The sequence below is a fragment of the Capsicum annuum genome, chromosome 7, assembly GCF_002878395.1.
Source record: "Capsicum annuum cultivar UCD-10X-F1 chromosome 7, UCD10Xv1.1, whole genome shotgun sequence".
Classification (NCBI taxonomy): Eukaryota; Viridiplantae; Streptophyta; class Magnoliopsida; order Solanales; family Solanaceae; genus Capsicum; species Capsicum annuum.
In genome coordinates, this window is record NC_061117.1 from 217,682,611 (window position 1) to 217,704,923 (window position 22,313).

At 33.4% G+C, this 22,313-nt stretch overlaps 1 non-coding gene across 1 annotated transcript; it reads left to right on the forward strand.

The window, feature by feature from the left end:
- The first annotated feature begins 19,849 nt into the window (after positions 1-19,849).
- LOC124886256 lies at positions 19,850-19,956 on the forward strand. Its single transcript, XR_007043342.1, has one exon. It is a non-coding gene; the product is annotated as a small nucleolar RNA R71 (small nucleolar RNA).
- The last annotated feature ends 2,357 nt before the right edge of the window (positions 19,957-22,313 follow it).

Here is a 22,313-nt window from a genome sequence, read left to right on the forward strand (position 1 = left end):
ATCCAACCTTACTACCACCTCGTCTTGCTCCCTCGATCCATTAAACTTACATTCCAAATATTCGGTTTTGCTTCTACTCAACCTGAACCCTTTAGACTCAAGGGCCTGTCTCCACACCTCTAATTTATCATTCACACCTCCCCGGGTCTCGTCAATCAAAACCACATCGTCCGTAAAAAGCATACACCAGGGCACCTCTCCTTGGATACGCCGCGTCAACACCTCCATAACCAAAGCAAACAAAAACGAGCTAAGAGTAGATCCCTGATGCAATCCTGTCAAGACCGGAATTTGCTCTGAATCTCCTCCCGCCGTCCTCACCTGGGTCTTAGCTCCATCATACATGTCCTTAATTACTCTGATATACGTCACCGGGACCCTACTCACCTCCAAACATCTCCAAAGGACTTCCCTACGGACTTTGTCATATGCCTTCTCCAAGTCAATAAACACCATGTGTAGGTCCTTCTTCCTTTCCCTGTATTGTTCCACCAATCTCCGCACTAGGTGAATTGCCTCTGTCGTAGAGCGTCCGGGCATAAATCCAAACTGGTTCTCCGAAATAGACACTAAAAATCATTAATAAAAATGGCAAATTAATTTTTAATACAAATGGAAAATTAATTTTTAATTAATAATAATTACACAATATATATGGAATAAAAATACATTTTGGCCAAGACTGATTTTTAACCAGAGATGTCTACAAACAATATCATATATTGGGATGATTTCTCAGTAATACAGATATTGAAGCTGCTATATTGTCTAGAGAAAAATAATTATTTTAACTCGAAAAAAAATTATGTGCCTAAGAAAATTTATAGTACCCTATTTTTATTGCATAATATTGTTTGTTTGGGCTTATAGACTTCTAATGCTGTTGATTATGGTTCGTATTCATTGAAGCTCGATACTATTTTTGATAAAAAGGCCCTGTTTAAAGTGAATATCAGAAGCTTGAATGTAAAAGATCATAACGAAGATTATAATGTTCTTAAAATTTGCAATGATAAAAATAGCAAGCAATTTTCTTATTCTTCAAGCGATGAAGATAACCCTTTCATTTTGACGTTATACATATCTAATAACACATTATTTTTATTGTTTGGTACTAAATTATAATTTCAATATGGATATAATTTTGGGTAAACAACATAAATACCAACACTTTGCTACCTAATTACTCTCTCTCCCAACTTTTATATTAATTACTTAATATCCATACATAAGTTTGGTCCAGATACATAACCGACAGATACATAACTACCAAACTAATTGGCTATAAAAAAAGAAAATAATGATATGGAATTAAATGATAAAGCAATTAATGGGATTTTGATTGGGATATGTCTCTTGAATCCCTAAAAATTAGTAACAACTTCATAATTAAAATTTGAATCACGATAATTAATATTCTCCAATCATAGTTCTCCCAAATGCTCTAAAATCAAAATATGCACAAAATAAAAAACTAAATCAACAAAAAATGTCAGAAAAACTTATACGTATCTAATCCAAAACATATAATTGATGATGATACATAAGATACAACGTGTAGTTTTAGATGAACTATAAATACAATACATATGTATCAGTTGTACCCAATATTTTGAATATATCAGTTGCAAAATAATTCATACCAATTTCAAAATTTAGTATGTATCAGATATAGTGATATATCTCTTAAAAATTGATTTACGCATCATAATAAGTATGTTGAATGTATCAGGTGTAAACTAACCCAAATTACATGCAATTTCTTATTATGTATCATAAAATAATGCAATATATCGTTAAAATCAGATATATGTACTCGGCATATTAATGTATCAGGTTTACAAGAACCAAAACACATATAAATATTAGTATATATCAGAAAGCCTGCAAGGTCTCTTATGCATCAAAAACCTTAGAAATATGTATCAAACTCAGTAAAGTGAATGTATCAGATATTAACAAAGAACCTAAATCACATGTAAATTTCAATATGTATTGGAAAGCATGCAATGTCTCAGTGCATTAAACTTTTGTATCGGATTCACTTCAAAACATGTAATTCATACCTTTGATAAATGATTTCTTTTTGTAACTTGCTTTCTTTTCTACTTTGTAGATACAACAATAGACTTTATGACTACTACCAGTAGCCTCTCGTAATTTCTTCTTCATATTCGGATAAATTTGAAGAAAAAAGTTAATGGAGAATTTGAAAATTTGAAAAAATTTAATTACGATTGTAAATTTTAAAACAAATTAACAAATTTGTAAAAAAAAGTTATGAAAATAAATCAACCTCTAAATAAATTTGAGGAAAAAAGTTAATGGAGGTTGTAATTGGAAGTTGAAGTTTGAATATATTGAAGTAGTGGATGATAAGTTGATGACACGATTGTAATTATTGAATTGATAAATTTGTCAGATATTTTATCATGATTTCAGGAGTCACAAATATAAGGTGAGTTGTAATGTATAAGCAAATATTAGGGTTTTGTGAGTTAAAAGACATTTTTGTAATATATTTAGTAAGATGGTATTTAAAGTAATATAGAAAAGTTAAGTTGTTGAATTATGTAATTTTTTCTATAATTTTTAACATATAATATAATGATGGTAATGGGAAGAGTTGGATATCTTATTAAGGAAAGTCATTTTAAGCAAATAGTACTATTGTATATGTTACATGTCCAAACAAAGGAAGAAAATAATTTACTAATTTATTTTTATTTTCTTTCCTTTTACAAAACAGATAGGGAGAGTTTTTTTTTTTTTTTTTTAATTCGGTTTTTGATATTCGTATTGGAACATGGTTAATTCGGAACAGGGAGAGTTAAACATGTACTCCCTCCGTCCCATTTTATCCGTTCCAAATTTTCAAATCTGGTGTCCCATTTTACTTGTCTTTTTTTACTTACCAAGACAAGACAATTTTTTTTCCATATTTTACCCTTTGCATTAATTACTTTTTCTTTAAATTAAATGTAAACAACATTTAATAGGGGTATTATGGTAAACTAGCCATGCTATTTTTTTTTTTAATAGTTGTGCCATCTCAATTTGGGACGAGTAAAATGGGACGGAGAGAGTAGAATATTATGCAAACCTTTTAAGATGGAACAAGAAGAAAAGATCTCTAAAAAAAGAGACAAAATAAGAAGAAGAAAAAAATGCTCCACAAATTCATTATTTTCCCATATGAACGCGGTTATAGGTATTGTACTCCTCTTCTCACTTTTAATTTTCATGTCAAATATCATCTCGAGAACTAAAATTTTTATAATAAAAAATTATTTTACAAATTATTAAATATTTTATACTAAAATTATTTAATATTTCAAATTCTTCATTTCTATCTATACTAAGATATGAAAGGATCCGTTTAGGGGCCAATATTGTAATCGTAATATTGCAGGTGTTCAATTTAAGGAAAGTAGGTAATTTCTCAAAACAATAATTTGAAAAGAGAATATTTTTTTTTTTGGCACTTGTCATTCAATATCGGACAAACTTCGTGTTTCACATTTTCTATATTTGCGGTTGGAGTTAAGTCAGGAATACCTAATACGGGGAATGTTAAATGTCCAAATAAATTATATTCATTATGTTTAACGAGTGGCATGACTTTTATACCCCTTTTCAAAAAAAATATTTATAATATTCTCTCATTATCTTTCTTGTTATTAGTGAAAAATAAAAAATATTTTTTATGCATATTGTATTGAAAAATGTATTATCTTTTTCGGGTTTCTTTATATTTTTTTTTCCTTTTCATCTTTTTTTATTTATTTTAATTATTTGCTATAAGCTAACTTTGTACTTTTGTCTACCCAATACACTTTCGTATTTTACTCCCAAATTTTCACCCCCTCCCCTCCCCTCCCCCTTTCCTACCTCCCCCGCTATCGTACTCTCAAATTATAGATTTTATCATTAAAATTATGAAAGTTTTTTTTGGTGGGAATAAAGAGATTATCTACTAAACTTAAAAAAAAAAAATCATGTTAAATTAATCTTATCATATTAAGAGTCATATAAATTTAATTAATTTTTTTTTTTTAATTTAAGTCAAGCATTTGTGTTGACTGATTATTATATGCACAAGTTAAATTCTAATTTGATGTTATAATATTTGAATTTATGTAAACTAAAGTAGTTCAATTTTTCAATTTCGATCAAATTTGTGTTGATTAATTGTTGCATACATAAGTTGAATTTCAATTCAATTTTATAGAGTTATATAATTGAAATAATTTAATTTTTTAATTGAAGTCATGAATTTGAATTGACTAATTGCAATGCATAAATTGAGTTTCAGTTTCAATCTTATATTATTGAAAGTTACATAAATTGAAGAAATTCAAATTTTCAGTTAGAGTTTGTTTGGAAAGTCACGTGATAATCGAGATTGATGTGTTATTACTAGGGTAATAATTTACATTGCCTAGTAGTAGTTACAGTTACATGTTTATTTGTCACAATGTAATACAGTATAATTGTAAGTATATTATTTGGTTGTACAAGTGTTAATTACGTGATTTTATTAAACTTTTAAAATAAAAGATAATTATCAATACATATATATATATATATTATCTTTTAAAGATATATTAATTAACAAACATATGTTATTAACTTATAAGAAAATAACTGATTTGTATTTTTCAAATAGGTATATTTTTTAAAATCACCTCAATATTGCACCAAATCATCAAAATTTTAGATTTGAATTTTTTAATACATAATTGATCTTTTGTAATCATACCCAGTCAAAATCGAACTTATTTACGAAAGTTCAAAATTGAAGTCCGAATGACAAAAAAATGAAACAATGTTGAATAAGAACTAGTATGACATTTAGTGAGATTTTGGAGCAGAAAAATCGGGTAAGAAGAAGGTTCAAATTTTAAGAAAGAGTCTCTTTGTCTTATTGTAATATCTGTACCTTTTATTAGCTTGAAATCATCTCAAGGATGTTAGAACTTACTTTGAAATAAAAATCCATTCTTATACACGTGGTATTTTTAAGATTTTCACTTTCTATCACGTGAAAAATTGAATAAACTTTCCATCGATATCAATTTCATCAAAATTTGGTATCCGGGGAAGAAGTTATGGACATATTACAAAAGTAGATCAGACTACCCAGAACCGACGGTCAGGTCGACGGACCATCGCTAGCTCGACGTACCGTCGAAGCCTGTCGTCGCACTGAGGCAGTGGACTTGCTTTCTGCCCAGGTACGACGGTAGCAGTCAATGGACCGTCGCAGCCTCGACGGACCGTCAAAAGCCACCGTCGCACTAAGCCTGTGGGGCTAGTTTCTGCCCAGGTTAGATGGTAAGGACCGATGGTCCGTCGCAGTTCTGACGGATCATCGGAAGCCACCGTCGCACTCTACGTTCAGTTTTTTCAGGTCATTTTGACAAGGTTATTTTGGTCATTTACCACCCGCCTATATATACCCAATTATATTCGATTTCAGCCATTGTGTTCATTATAATTTCACAACAAATATTAGGATTTCTCTCTAACATTAATCTCCAAGAAAAATATCCAATCTTCTTCAAGAACTAAGGGATTTCTAATTCTTCAAGTTCAAGAACATCAAGAACCTTAACCCAGGTATGCATAGTGTTCATTCATGGACCCCTTTCGTTCATTAAGTCCAAGAACCTCTTTTCTAAATTCAAGTTATGAATTTTTCTTGATGAATTTCATGATTTGACTGTTCTTGTTCATGTTGATAAAAGAGAAATAAAATTCTACTCCATGATTTGTGATAAGTTCTATGCGGGTTTAATGATTATAGCTATAGATTCATGCAACCTATGATTAAATCCTAGGATGATGAAATTAGAATTAAACCATGATGTTTAATTGTTAGACAATGGTGTTTACATGTACTATGTCTACAATATGTTTGATTAAATGCCTAGATAAAAAAAATTTACCTAACTAGTATGATATCTTGAAATCCCCTTGTATGTACAAGTTTATGTCTATCACATGTTTAATGAAATACCTCTATAAATATAGTATGGATTATGATGTTAGTCAAGTATTCAAGTAAATCATGCTTAGTTAATTTTCTTCTATCGAGTCCTGGGGTGCTTGTACCTGAAATATTAGTTATGTGCCTAGAGCCATGTCATGTTTTCACGATATTCTCAGTTAAGCTATGAATCCTTAGACTTCAGACAGTCTTATGACTTAGGAAAAATCTTCATGATTTCATGAACTCAGTCAGTTGTCAGATATCAGTAGTATTCCGTCAGTCAACGCAAATTCAGTAACTCAGCTCATGTTTAGTTCAGTAAATCATGTTTAGTGTCTATTCAGATAGGAGTAGAAATTAGTACCGAGTGAACCCAAGGATGGAAACTCACCTGTTATATGGGAGTGTGATTCCTAGAAGTGATTTTTGCGTTCTAGAACTATGTAACCAGCATAGGTTAGACATTGTAGCCTGCTATATGAGGGTAGATGAGGTGACTTAACCTGTTATATGAGGGTTCCCATCGTTCTCACTAGATTTACCTGTTATATGAGGGTTATCCACACGTTGTCCTTACTAGTGGCGCGGTACTGGCACCCTTCCAATCAGGGCACAGATTGGACCCCAGCTTAGCTATTATAGCACATTTGGTGCATGCCGGTTAGATGACTACTTTCCACAGTTTCATGTTCCAAGATCAGGACTGTCAGATACAGTCAATCAGTCTCAGTAATAGAACTCACATATTTCTTTAGATTCAGGACTGTCAGATACAGTCAACTCAGGTATAGTATGGGACTCAGATAGTTCCCTCAGATTCAGGACTGTCAAATACAGTCACTCATGTTATCAGTTAAATTTAGATATAGTTACTGATGTTATCAGTCATGTCATTTATCAGTATGTCATGTCATCAGTATTCAGATTCAGAAATCATATTCTCATAGTATTAGTGGCAGTTGTTACGTTTCATGCATGTATTCTCATGCTTATGATAGTTAGTCAGTTATTATTATTGTTCATGCATATGAACCCTATGCATTCAGCCTACCTCACATGCATACTAGTACATTCAAAGTACTGACGCATTTGTGCTATGGTGTCTTATACCATAGGTTCAGAGACACAAGCTCCAGATCAGCAGTAGTCCTCAGTTTCAGTAGTTAGAGTTAGAAGTGAGTCCTCATTTTTCGAAGACATGATGATTTTCTATTATCTTATTGATTAGTTTATTAGTTGGAGTTAGTTGGGGACATGTCCCATCAACTCCTCACTCAGACAATTTTAGTCATGTTTAGAGGCTTTCTAGACTATCATATTTTCAGACCTCAGTATTTTCAGTTTTGGTTTGGGTATTTTACTACCCCACACAGATGTTATGTGTTATTCAGATTATGTTCAGTATTGAACCTTATGGCCTTTCAGTGTATATTTTTGTATTATTATGTTATATTATGCCTTGTTCAGGTATAAATATCAGTCATAGGTTAGCTTGTGGTCCTTCGGGGTCATGAGCACCGTGTAGCATTTTGGGTACCAGATTCGGGACGTTACAAACTTGGTATCAGAGCCAGGTTCAATAGAGTCCTAGGAAGTCTGAAAGCCACATTTAGTAGAGTCTTGTACATGAGTGTGTTGCGTGCCACATTTATATGTAGGAGGCTATAAGATGTTTAGAAATAGTTTCCCTTCTTTCAGTATTCATGTCGTGCCAGTGAGCATAATCTCAAGTCAATCTCTCAGTCTAATTCGCTTCTTTTCTTATTTCAGAACATGTCTCCTAAGAGAAGAACCCAACCTGTCCAAGAAGATCCCTTGGACAATTATGTCTCTCATGTAAAGTTTAGGGCCGCATTCACAACTCTTGCTCAATCAGTCGCTGCTCAGAATAAACGGCCAACAGCTATTCAGGCTAAACCAGTGGCCAACTCAGCTGCAGCTAAGATTCGAGACTTCACCCGAATAAATCCTTCATCCTTCCTCAGGTCTAAGGTAGATGAGGTCCCTTAAGAGTTTATTGACCAGGTTCTGAAGGTGACAGACATCATGGGGGTGACTACTGTTGAGAGTGCTGAGCTAGCCGTATACCAGTTACAGGATGTGGCTCATGCTTAGTTCAAACGATGGAAGATAGAGAGGTCTGACGATGCAGATCTTATAGAGTGGGAGGAGTTTGTCACTGCATTCTTAGACAGACTCTTTCCCCAAGAGCTCAAGAAGCTAAGGTGCTAGAATTCATCAACCTCAGAAAGGACAATATGATAGTGAAAGAGTATTCTCTCAAGTTTACTCAATTAGCCAGATATGACCCTCATGTGGTTGCAGACAGCAGAGCCAAAATGAGTAAGTTTGCTTGGGGGGTAAATGATAGCGTGGTTAATGAGTGCAGATCCACCATGCTGAATAGTGACGTTACTTTATCCAGGCTTATGACTCATACTCAGAAGATAGAAGAGCAGAAGATTAAGCAGAGGGAGAAGAAAAATAAGAGAGCGAAGACAGGTAGTTTCAACTTCGCTCAGCCTAAATTAGAAGGAGAAAAATGTTCTCAATTTAGTCTTAAGCCATCAGTTCCAGCTCCCTCTACATCCAGTGCTCCAGTCCCTAAGTTCAAAGAGGGAAACAAAGATAGGGTGCCCGGCCCTAAGTCTCGAGGTAGTGTTAGTAGTGCCCGCACCTATCCTCTTTTCCAGACTTGCGGTAAGCACCATCAAGGTTTGTGTTGAGTGGGTAGTGGCATTTGTTTTAGTTATGGCAATCCAGGCCACAGAGTTAGAGATTGTCCCCAGCCAGGGCCTCAGGGTCAGCAGAATTATCCCGCAGCTCAGTTCGGTCGCCCAAGTCAGCAGGGTGCCACTTTCAATGCTACTAGTGGGCAACGCCAAAATAGACTCTATGCTCTCCAGACCCGAAAGGATTAGGAAAATTCTCCTGATGTAGTTACTGGTACATTATAAATCTTTCATGTGCATGTTTACGCTTTGCTAGATCCAGGAGCTTCCTTGTATTTTGTTACTTTTTATATAGCAGTCAATTTCAAAATCAGTCCCGAAATCCTAGCAGAGCCCTTTTCAGTCTCTACCCCAGTGGGTAAAGCCATTATAGCTCGGTAGATATACAAGAACTGCCTGGTCACTTCAGCAGACTTAGTTGAATTAGAGATGACTAATTTTGATGTCATTCTCGACATGGATTGGCTTTATTCCTGCTATGCCACAGTCGACTGCAGAAACAGAATAGTCCAGTTTCAGTTTTCAAATAAACCCATCCTAGAGTGGAAGGGTAGTGTGTCCACTTTCAGAGGACCACTTGTTTCCTAATGTTAAGAAAACTAGTTCTGAAACTCCCAGTCTTGAATCCGTTCCAGTTGTGAATGAATATTCAGATGTCTTTCCCGAAGATCTTCCAGAAATTCCTTCCGAAAGGGAAATAGACTTTGGTATTGATCTTCTTCCAAACACTCAACCTATCTCAATTCCGTCATATAAAATGGCACCAGCAGAACTCATAGAATTAAAAAAATGTTGAAGGATTTCTTAGATAAGGGATTCATCAGACCCAATATTTCCTTGTGGGGCGCACCAGTACTATTCATGTGCAAGAAAGATGATTCTCTCATAATGTGTATAGACTACCGTCAACTCAATAAGGTCACGGTCAAGAACAAGTATCCTCTTTCCAGAATTGATGACTTGTTTGACCAACTTTAGGGTACTAGTTATTTCTCTAAGATAGACCCCAGATCCAGCTATCATCAGCTCAGAGTTAGAGAATGTGACATTTCAAAAATAGCTTTTCGTACACGGTATGGGCACTTCAAATTTCTAGTTATGTCCTTTGGTCTTACTATTGCATCAACAGCTTTCATGGACTTGATGAACTGTGTGTTCAAGCAGTACTTGGACATGTTCGTCATAGTTTTCATAGATGATATTCTGGTCTATTCCCATAGTGAGCGTGATTATGCAGACCATCTCAGAAAAGTACTTCAGAATCTAAGAAATCATCAGTTATTCACCAAACTAAGTAATTGCAAATTTTGGCTAAGGTCAGTAGCATTCCTTGGTCACATGGTTTTCGGTGATCGCATTAGAGTAGATCCTCAAAAGATTGAAGTAGTAAGAAACCGACCTCGCCCTATCTCTCCATTAGATATCAGGAGTTTCTTGGGTTTGGCAGGCTATTACAGACGGTTTATTGAAGGATTTTCTTCTATTGCATCCCCTATGTCCAGATTAACTCAGAAAAAAGTCAAGTTTTAATGGTCAGATCCTTGCGAGAAGAGTTTTGAGGAGTTGAAGACTCGACTCACCTCAATTCTAGTTTTAGCTCTTCCAGATGGTTCAGATGGGTTCGTAGTTTATTGTGACGCATCCAGAGTAGGTTTGAGTTATGTCCTCATGCAGCATGGTAAGTTCATAGCCTACGCCTCCAGACAACTTAAACCCCACGAGAAGAATTATCCTACTCATGATCTTGAGTTAGCAGCCGTAGTCTTTGCCTTAAGAATTTGGAGGCATTATCTCTACAGAGTTCACGTAGATGTCTTCACAGACCATAAGAGTCTTCAGTATGTCTTTTCTCAGAAAGACCTCAATCTTCATCAGAGAAGGTGGTTAGAGCTCTTAAAAAATTATGACATGAGTATCCTTTATCATCCGAGCAAGGCCAATGCAGTGGCCGACGCTCTCAGTAGATTGTTCATGGCTAGTGGTTCTCATGTTGAGGATAGTAAGAAGAAGTTAGGTCAGGAAGTCCATCAGCTTTCCAGACTAGGCATTCTCTTAGTCGATTCTTCAGAGGGTGGTGTATGTGTTCAGAGTAGTTCAGAATCATCTCTAGTTTTCTAGGTAAAAGAAAAGCAAGATAGAGATTCCATTCTAGTTAAGTTAAAAGAATTAGTTCAGGATCAGAAAATAGAGGTTTTTTCCCAAGGAAGAGATGGTGTTCTTCGTTGCCAGTGTGTCTCTTTGTTCCAGATGTAGATGACATAAGGCAGTGAATTCTTACAGAAGCGCATGGTGCGCGCTACTCCATTCATCTAGGGGCCACAAAGATGTACCACGACTTGCGGTAGATCTATTGGTGGAGTGGGATAAAGAGAGATATTGCAAAGTTTATGGCTAAGTGCTCTACATGTCAGCAGGTTAAGATAGAGCATCAGAAGCCTAGTGTCCCTATGCAGGAGTTCATTATTCCTACTTGGAAGTGGGAATAAGTGAACATGGACTTCATGATGGGTTTGCCTCGAACTCGTCATTAACATGATTCAGTTTGGGTCATTGTAGATAGAATGACCAAATCAACTCATTTTTTCAGTTCATACCTCTTATTTAGCCGAGGATTACGCCAAGCTCTATATCAAGGAGTTGGTCAGATTGTATGATTTTATGTTATCTATTATCTCAGATAGAGGTACCCAGTTCACCTCTCACTTTTGGAAAACGTTCCAAAAGGGTCTTGGTACCTAAGTTCATCTCAGTATAGCCTTTAATTCCGAGACAGATGGTCAAGCAGAAAGGACCATTCAGACTTTAGAAGATATGCTAAGGGCGTGTACAATTGATTTTAAGGGTAGTTGGGATGACCACTTATCTTTGTTTGAGTTTGCATACAACAACAGCTATCATTCCAGTATTCAGATAGCTCCATTCAAATCTCTCTACAGTAGGAGATGTAGATCTCCAATTGGTTGGTTCAAAGTTGGTGAGGCCTTGGTCATAGGGACTGACTTGGTATTTGACGCTTTACAAAAAGTCCAGTTGATTAGAGAAAGACTCCAGGCTGCTCTGAGCTGACAAAAGTCTTATACAGATATCGTAGAAAGGATTTTGAGTTCGATATTGTTGATTATATCTACCTCAAAATCTCTTCCATGAAGGGAGTGAAGCGATCGGCAAGAAGGGAAAGCTCAGTCCCCCAAAATGTCGATCCCTTCAAGATTCTCAGTCGTTTTGGCAAGGTAGCTTATAAGCTCGAATTGCCTTCAGATCTAGCCTCAGTTCATCTTGTCTTTGATGTCTCTTTGCTCAAGAAGTGCATAGGTGACCTGAAGAGTCCAAATAGTATAATACTTTTATTGCTTGTACTCTGTTTAATTCTAGTATAGTTTAAGATATCGTCCCACAGAGATTAGAAAATCTATGCTACACACTTATGGTATTTTGTCTACTATTTGAGAATCAAATTAATGAAAAGAGAGTAATTTCTTAAGTTTTAAAATAAAATGTAAAGAAATATTGTTTAGAAGATTATCTTGAAGAGGGAGTTGGGGGTTGTCGAATTCACTTAGTATGTTTATTATAATTAAATCCTTATTTTAGGAATTTCTACAAAATTGTAGAATAACTTTCTAGACTTGATTTATGTGTTTATGAGGAATAAATAACCCTTGCGGGTAGTTTTTAAATCAATAAACTTACTTGAGACAATCTCTCCGCGAGGATACAGATTGAAAGAAATAAGATAAAGACCCCTCAAATCAACAATCTTACTTGAGTCAATCCCTCCGCTAGGATACAAATTGAGATAAATAAGAGAGAGATTATTTAAATCTAAGAAATAGTTCGAAGTAATCCTTCCGTGAGGATAAGGATTAAAAGAAGCAATTTCAAAGATTTGAAATAAAAAGTGACTAAAAGTTATTATAACTAATATTTTATAAAATACTTATAGTATATTTAGTTTTCTTCCTTATGGGAAGCAGAATAATACAAAATATCAAGTAACGCTAATTTTTAATACAAGAATTTCAACACTAAGTATTTAGCTTTAAATAAAATTAAGTCTTGAAATAACCAAAATAATATTTATATTATAATACTATATCAAATTACTTCAACGCTCCTAACACAAAGAGATCACTCCATTATGTAAGTAGAAAAAAAAACTTAAATTTAAGAAACTAGATATGGAAAAGACTTGAAGAAATATTTATTACAAGAGAACAACATTTTGTTTTTACTAATTGTTGGATGCCTAATGATCAATGAAATGCCCCTATTTATAGAAAATTATAATGTTGAACCAACGAATGCATTGTTTGAAGTGGTCGTCATGACGATCAACTTATAACTCTTCTTACAAGGTTCATTTCTTCACTTGACGGGTGTGAGAAGCTTTTGAAGTGGTCGTTGTGACGGTCAACTTGTAACTCTTCTCAAAACGCTCACTTGTTTCATTCCTTCATTTGATGGGTGTGAGAAGCTTTTGAGGTTACACCCGTGGAATTCTTTTATTTCTTCTTTTGTATTCTTCTTGTACTCCTTTTTCCTATAGAATTCATCAGAAAATATGCGAGGATCGAATATAATTATTCATATTTTATTTAAAAATATAATTTTTATATACTAAATTATATGAATAATTTATATTCATCAAATTCCCCCATACTTGAACTTTTGCTCGTCCTCGAGAAAAAAGAAGATTTTTAAAGAAAAAAAATTCATGATTTTTGTAGGATAGAAAATTTATGCAGAATAAATTTCTTTCATAATGCTCAATTTAATTAATCTTTTTAAATTCACCAATTGTTTACCTCATTTTGAATTTTGCTCTGTATTAGTAAGAACTTGCTTTCTTCTTCTCTTCCATCCTTTAGAATTGATAGGTTTATGATTACTTGTTCAGTGAGTATCACAGTTTTGTCCATAAGCTTGATCCTTATGTTTGTCTCCACTAATATAGATTCGACAATATTTTCTGAAATCATTTTAGGGCTTTATAGGATTGTAATATTAGGCTTCAGGCTGGTAGGATAAGGATATTTTCATAGTGACTTTTTTTTTTTTCAATTTGGGACAGTTCCTTTCTTTCATTCTCATTCCCTTTTTTTTAATTCCCTCTCTCTCTCTCTCTCTCTCTCTCCCTCTCTCTCTCTTTCCCCTTTTTTTTCTTTCTTTTTTTTTTTTTGAAAAAGACTTGAACTATTTTTTTTCCATTTCTCAAAGAAAATTATATTTCTAATTTTATTTTTTTCATCTATTAAATATTTTCCATTTATAGTTGAAGTGAATATATGTGTATATTTGAACTTACATATATTTTCTGAGAATTAGAGTGTTAGAAAAAAAAGATTAGGGCTCAAAATAAGGGTTCTAAAAAGGAAAAATATGTGGGCATGGATAAAAATAGAGGTTAAAATTTGCTACCAAAGAAGACCTAATATCATTTTTTAGAAATAAGTATCGTCTATTATTTTGCCTTGAGAAACATTAAGATCAAGTTCTAGCCAAATTTATTGATTCCTCCTGTTTAGTGATCATAACTCTTCTCAATTCACAAGATTTCTGAGTTGAAGATGCTTGCGTTTTCCTTCACAAAATCAAAAATCAAAAATTATGAAAAACATATGGTGAAAATAGAAAGAAATAATCATGACCATAATTTAAAAAAAATTACTTTGTTAATTTAAAACCTACAATGCAATCATGTTTAAAGAGAAAAAAATATTTTTGGCTTTCAAATTTACAACTGCAGAAGAAAGCTTGAAAGAAAATGCTGTCATACACCTTATATTTTTTTATAAGTATATATATATATATATATATATATATATATATTCCTCAGCATCGATGCAATTGTTGCTTCTATGGAGCTTCAATGTGTCCTCTACAATAGAAATATAATTATATGAATAAAATGATTAGAATAATAATAATTATAATAAGTAATAACAAATAAAGATTTAATAGGTTGTGATTTTAAGGATATATATGTATTGCTTTAAACGAAAAATAACTTTTCAATTTAGTTTTGATTCCTTGATCCTGTAGTAAAGTATCATATACAAGTTTATATATATAGTACTAGAAACAAATAATTATTTGTACTTGATTTAATACAAACCAAAAAATTACCTAAGCCAATAATTATCATGCACATTTAATTGGTTAATCAACCAGTTACTTAGGCATACTGATCACCATGGAATTATTCCTGTGTAGGTGACTCTGTTTTTGTAGCGGCATTCATGAGATGTTCTGGTTGTACAATAACCTGGATATTAACCAAGTCAATAGATTAAACAATTAATTGATGTGAATTTATACTGGACTTATGAAGCTCCATTGCTTCACCCTCAATGGCTGCGGGCAGAAATAGTAGTTCTGAGTTTAATGTCATCAGCTCAACTTATTCATTGCTTGATTCATTATTAAATCAGTGTCACTAACGGTTATTCATCAAACTATCCTTCAAGATATAATTTTAACCTATGACCATTTACCTTAAACTTATCTCCGCCTTTGATATGTTGTATTTCAATAGCTCCATAAGAAGTGATATTTGTAACACAATAGGGACCTGTCCATCTAGATTTCAGTTTTCTAGGAAATAATCTAAGTCTGCTACAGTAAAGAAGTACCAAATTTCCAATCTTAAAACTCTTTGGTCTAATCAAATTGTCATGCCATTTTTTTATTTTTCTTTAAAAATTCGGGTATTTTCATAGGCTTCTAACCTCAGTTCTTCTAATTCATTGACATGGAGAAATCTATTTTTTTCAGCAGAGGTTAATTCAAAATTCAATGTTTTCAATGCCCAAAAAATTTTGTGCTCTAATTTAACAGGTAAATGACAAGCTTTTGTAAAAACTAATTTATATAGATATGTGCCAATTGGTATTTTAAAGGTCGTTCGGTATGCCCATAGAGCATCATCTAATTTTAAGACCCAATCTTTTCTCAAAATTCCAACCGTCTTTTCTAGTATTCTTTTTATTTCACGATTAGTAATTTCTACTTGTCCTTGAGTTTGAGCATGATATGGTGTTCCTGTTTTGTGAGTCACACCATATTTTGATAGCAAAGATGAAAATTTTTTATTAATGAAATGAGTCCCTTGATCGCTAATAATGACTCGTGGTGTGCCAAATCTAGTAAAAATATTTTTTCTGAGAAAATTACACGCAGTACGAGCATCATTTTTTGTGTGGAAATTGCTTCTACCCACCTTGATACATAATCCACTGCCACGAGAATATATGTATAAGAGTGAGAAGAAGGAAAAAGACCCATAAAATCTATTCCCCAAACATAAAAAATTTCACATACCTGTATTGATTATAATGGCATCTCATCTGTCTTTGTGATATTACTTCTTCTCTTACATTGATCACACTTTGCGACATATGATCAAGTGTCCTTAAAAATGGTTGGCTAGAAAAATCTAGCTTCTAAAATTTTAAAGGCGGTTCGATTGGCTGCATAATGTCCTCCAATTGGTCCACCATGAGAGTGATAAAGTATGTTTTTCATATCTTCCTCAGGTACACATCGCCTGATGATAGAATCTGCATAATTTTTAAACAAGTAAGGTTCGTCCCACAAGTAATATTTAGCATCAGATATAAGCTTTTTTTTTTTTTCTGTTGGTAAGTAAGATCTTGGGATATCCACTTTCTAGCCAAGTAATTTGCAATATCCGCAAACCAGGGTGGCCGAGCTAGAACTGAGAAAATGTGTTCATCAGAAAATTCTTCCTTTATTTTTGTAAGCTCTAGAGGGGGTTTCTCTAATCTAGACAAATGATCAGCTACTTTATTTTCTGTTCCTTTTTTTTCTTTAATTTCAAGGTCAAATTCCTGTAGAAGTAAAATCCATCTTAATAATCTAGGCCGATCATCTTTCTTTGCAAAGAGGTATTTTAAAGCTACATGGTCAGTGAAAACAATAACCTTGGCTCCTATTAAATAAGAACGAAACTTATTAAATACAAATACTACTGCTAATTGTTCTTTTTCTGTTGTTGCATATTTCTGCCGAGCCTCATTCAAAGTCCTACTAGCATAATAAATGGGATAAAAAATCTTATCCTTTCTCTGGACTAAAACAACACCTACAACTTTATCACTAGCATCACACATAATCTCAAAAGGTCGATTCCAATCTGAAGAGACAACTATTGGAGAAGTTGATAATCTATTATTGAGTCTTTCAAAAGCCTTTAAACAATCACTTGAGAATTCAAACTTAACATCTTTCATCAGAAGGTTAGTCAGAGGTTTCGAGATTTCTGAAAAGTCTTTAATGAACCGTCTGTAAAAACCTGCATGTCCTTAAAAACTTCTAATGCCTTTAACAGTTGTGAGAATGGGTAATCCTGCTATAATATCAATTTTATCCTTATCAACTTCTATCCCTTTAGCAGTGATTTTATGTCCTAAAATAATTTCTTCCGTAACCATAAAATGACATTTTCCCCAATTAAGGATCAAGTTTGCCTCCTCACATCTCTTAAGGACTAAGGTCAAGTGATAAAGATAATCTTCAAATGATTTTCCAAAAAATGTAAAGTCATCCATAAAAATCTCTAGGAATTTTTCGGTCATGTTTGAGAAAATTGCTAACATACATCGCTGAAATGTGACAGGTGCATTACACAAGTCAAATGGCATTCTCCTATAGGCATATGTTCCATAAGGGCATGTGAAAGTTGTCTTATCCTGATCTTCAGGTGCAATTGGTATTTGGTTATAACCTGAATATCCATAAAAAAAAAAAAATCATATCCTGCTACATTTTCTAACATTTGATCAATAAATGGTAAAGGAAAATGATCATTTCTGGTGACATCATTGAGACGTCTGTAATCAATACAAACTCTTCATCCTGTGACCGTTCTAGTAGTAATAAGCTCATTATTTTTATTTTTTATGACTGTCATACCTTCCTTTTTTGGTAATACCTGAACAGGACTTACCCATGGACTATCAGAAATAGGATATATAATACTTGCCACTAGAAATTTTATTATCTTCTTTTTTACAACTTCTTGCATCGCAAGATTTAATCTCCTTTGTGGCTGGACTATTGGTTTGTAGTTATCCTTCATGAGAATTTTGTGTGCATAAATATCCGGATTAATTCCTTTGATATCCCCCATCGTACGTCCTATGGCTCCTCTGTGTGCTCATAGTAACTCAATCAATTTATATTCCTGCATAGCAATCAAAGAAGATGAAATAATCATTGAAAATAGTTCAAGCTCAAGATAGACATATTTTAAATGGAAAGGGAGTATTTTGAGTTCAAATTTTTGTTGAACTACTTCTAATTGCATTTCCTCATCCTTATAATCTTTTTCCTCGCTTCTGATTGGTGGATCATCATCTTGTTGTGCATCAGAATTAAGCAAACATCTTTCCATGGGATCTAGAGTTAATTTGTCATCTTGAAATTCATTTACAAGATCTTCAATCATATCAATTGAAAGGCATGAAGATTAAATCTCATCTCCTGAAAATCTTAACAATTTTTGCGTATCAAAAATAATTCTTTCTTTATCTACTCTCAAAATCAGTTGTCCTTGATGAACATCTATGATTGCTCTTTCCGTCGCAAGAAATGGTCTACCCAAAATTATTGGTTTATCAGGACATTCCTGCATTTCAAGTACTATAAAATCTAGAAAAAAAAATAAATTTATCTACTTTCACAAGAACATTCTCAATTATTCCTTTAGGTTTTTTAGTACTTTGATCTGCAAACTGAAGAGAAACACTTGTGTTTTTTATTTCACCAAGATCTAATTATCTAAAAATAATAAATGACATTAAATTTATTGAAGCTCCAGAATCAATCAGTGCTTTTTCAAAATATACCCCTCCCAAAGTGCTTGGAATTGTGAAACTACCTGGATCACCGAGCTTTTGTGGTAGCTTATTTTGAAGTATAGCACTATATTTTTCAGTAAGTACTACCACAGAAGCTTCTTCTAATTTTCTTTTGCTTGATAAAATTTCTTTTAAGAACTTGGCGTATGAAGGCATCTGCCAAAGAGCATCAGTGAAAGGAATAATTATATGAATTTGCTTTAAAATATTCAAAAATTTAGCAAATTGCTTGTCAAGCTTCTCTCATTTCATTTTTTGAGGAAAAGGAATTGTCACAGGGGTAGAAGTCATTTCTTTACTATTCTTCTCTTCAATTATTTTTTCTTTTTCTTTTGATGGTTTTATGGGTATTTCCACATCTTTATCTTTACTTACCTGTTGCTTTGCCAGATCCTTTTCTTGAATATCTGCATAAGTTTCATCATGATTCTTACCTGACTGTAAAGCGATGACCTTAAGGTGCTCTTTTGGATTTTTCTCTGTATTGCTTAGTAAGGGGCCTTGAATCTTTTCTGACACAAGAGTTACCAACTGACTTAATTGAGTTTCTATATTTTTAAAAGCTCTATTTTGACTCTCAAATTTTTCATTAGTATCTTTGATGTGTTTATATAATACGTCATCAATATGTGGATGGGCTTGTGAGGATCTTTGTTGATAAAAAGCTGTTTGCTGATATGATTTGAAATTTGATGTTCCATGATTTTGATTCTAAAATCCAGGTGGACCTTGTACTGAATGTTTTTGAAAGCTTTGAGGATTTTCAGCACCATTAGGATTGCTCCATTGAAAGCCTGGATGTTTCTGTGCCAAGGGGCTACTAAAAGAATATGGCTTATATCCGAGGACATTAACATGTTCATCCTTCTGATTTGTTGCTTGGCATTCATGGTTCAGATGATTTTCTCCACACATGTCACAATCCTCAACTTGAACTGACTGGTGCGTATTTACCTGGAAAGATTCAAACTTCTTTAGCAAAAGATTTAAACTTTTGTGCCAATGAAGTAATCTGTTGTGTTAGTGTATTTAAAACATCTTCTTGATTTACTGTAGCAGCCTTTTTAATGATGATGCGATCTGATGGCCATTGAATAGCATTTTCTGAGATTTCATTCATCATTTTCAGTCCTTCCTCTGTGATTTTACCTATGATGGAGCCTCCTGCAGCTACATCTATTACATTTCTAGAAGAAGGCTTTAGTCCATGATAAAAAATATACAATTACATATGTTCAGGTATGCCATGATATGGATATTTTCTTAACATTGCTTTTAATATTTCCCATGCCTAATAAATTGATTCAGTTTCAGTCTACAAGAAATTAGAAATCTCTTGTCTTAACTTTGTGGTTTTAGCCGGAGAAAAATATTTATTTAAAAATTTCTGAGTCATCCGATCCCATGTGGTAATAGATCCTTGAGGTAAACTTCGCAACCAAGTTTTTGCATCTCCTTTTAAAGAAAAAGGAAATAGCCATAACTTAATTGCTTCAGGAGAGACTCCATTATATTAGCTGTTTCAACTAATTCTAAGAAATCAATCGAATGACTATGTGGATCTTCACTTGGATCACCAGAAAAAGTACATGATTGTTGAATTGTTTGAATTAATCCAGTCCTGATTTCAAAATTGTTGGCTGCTACTGGCGGTCTGCGGATACTAGATTCACAGTTGAAGTGGTCTGGTCTAACGTAATCCCTCAAAGTTCTATTTATGGGTCTAGGCGCCACTTCATCAAACTGATCATCTAGAGCAGGTGGTGGAATTTCTGGTTGATTAATTTCATCATCCGGTCGGTGATCCATTCCGCTAAAGTCTTGAGAAGTTGATGTTTGTTCTTTGCTACACCAACAAATTGTTCTTTCAATTTCTGGATCGTAACTGGCTAAATCTTTTATTGAGGAGCGGGTCATAAACTACCTGAAACTTATAAAGTAGAGAAATAAGTTTAATAAAGATAAATAAAATAAGATGAGAACGAGATTAGCGAGAATAATAATAAAAAGAAAAGTAAGCTCTTAAAGTAGTATCAAAACACTTAGTCTGAAGTAGATGTATGCCAATCCTCGGCAACGGCGCCAAATATTTGACGAGTCCAAATAGTATAATATTTTTATTGCTCATACTCTATCAAAATCTAGTATAGTTTAAGATATCGTCCCACAGAGATTGGAAAATCTATGCTACAAACTTATGGTATTTTGTCTACTATTTGAGAATCAAATTGATGAAAAGAGGGTAATTTCTTAAGTTTTAAAATATAATGTAAAGAAATATTGTTTAGAAGATTATCTTGGAGAGGGAGTTGGGGGTTGTTGAATTCACTTGGTATGTTTATTATAATTAAATCCTTATTTTAGTAATTTCTACAAAATTGTAGAATAACTTTCTAGACTTGATTTATGTGTTTATGAGGAATAAAGACCCCTTGCGAGTAATCTTTAAATCAATAAACTTACTTGAGACAATCTCTCCGCGAGGATACAGATTGAAAGAAATAAGATAAAGACCCCTCAAATCAACAATCTTACTTGACTCAATCCCTCCGCTAGGGTACGAATTGAGATAAATAAGAGAGAGATTATTTAAATCTAGGAAATAGTTCGAAGTAATCCTTTGTGAGGATAAGGATCAAAAGAAGCAATTTCAAAGATTTAAAATAACAAGTGACTAAAAGTTATTATTATTTATATTTTATAAAATACTTATAGTATATTTAGTTTTATTCCTTGTGGGAAGCATAACTTAATATAACTATAACTATAATACAAAATATCAAGTAACGCTAATTTTTAGTAAAAGAATTTCAACACTAAGTATTTAGCTTTTAAATAAAATCAAGTCTTGAAATAACCAAATAAGATTTATATTATAATACTATATCAAATTACTTCAACACTCCCAACACAAAGAGATCACTCCATTATGTAAGTAGAAAAAAAACTTAAATTTATGAAACTAGATATGAAAAAGACATGAAGAAATATTTATTACAAGAGACCAACACTTTGTTTTTGCTAATTGTTGGATGCCTAATGATCAAAGAAATGCCTCTATTTATAGAAAATTATAATGTTGAACCCACGAATGCATCGTTTGAAGTGGTCGTCATGACGGTCAACTTATAACTCTTCTCACAACGTTCATTTCTTCACTTGATGGGTGTGAGAAGCTTTTGAAGTGGTCGTTGTGATGGTGAACTTGTAACTCTTCTCAAAACGCTCACTTGTTTCATTCCTTCATTTGACGGGTGTGAGAAGCTTTTGAGGTTACACCCGTGGAATTCTTTTATTTCTTTATTTCTTCTTTTGTATTCTTCCTGTACTCCTTTTTATTATAGAATTCATCAGAAAATATGCGAGGATCGAATATAATTATTCATATTTTATTTAAAAATATAATTTTTGTATACTAAATTATATGAATAATTTATATTCATCATGACCCATCAGTCGTAGTCCCTATTCAGAGCATTGATGTTCAGAACAACCTCTTTTTTGAAGACATCCCAGTCAAAATCTTAGACTATCAGACTCGTAGATTGAGGAACAAAGAAGTCCCTCTAGTTAAGGTTATTTGGCGAAATTAGTCCGTCGAGGGAGCTACTTGGGAAGCAGAAGCTGACATGCGTACCAAGTATCCTCACCTCTTCTCCGCCAACTCAGATCAAGCTCAAGGTAGCAGTTCTCCTTAAGTTTACT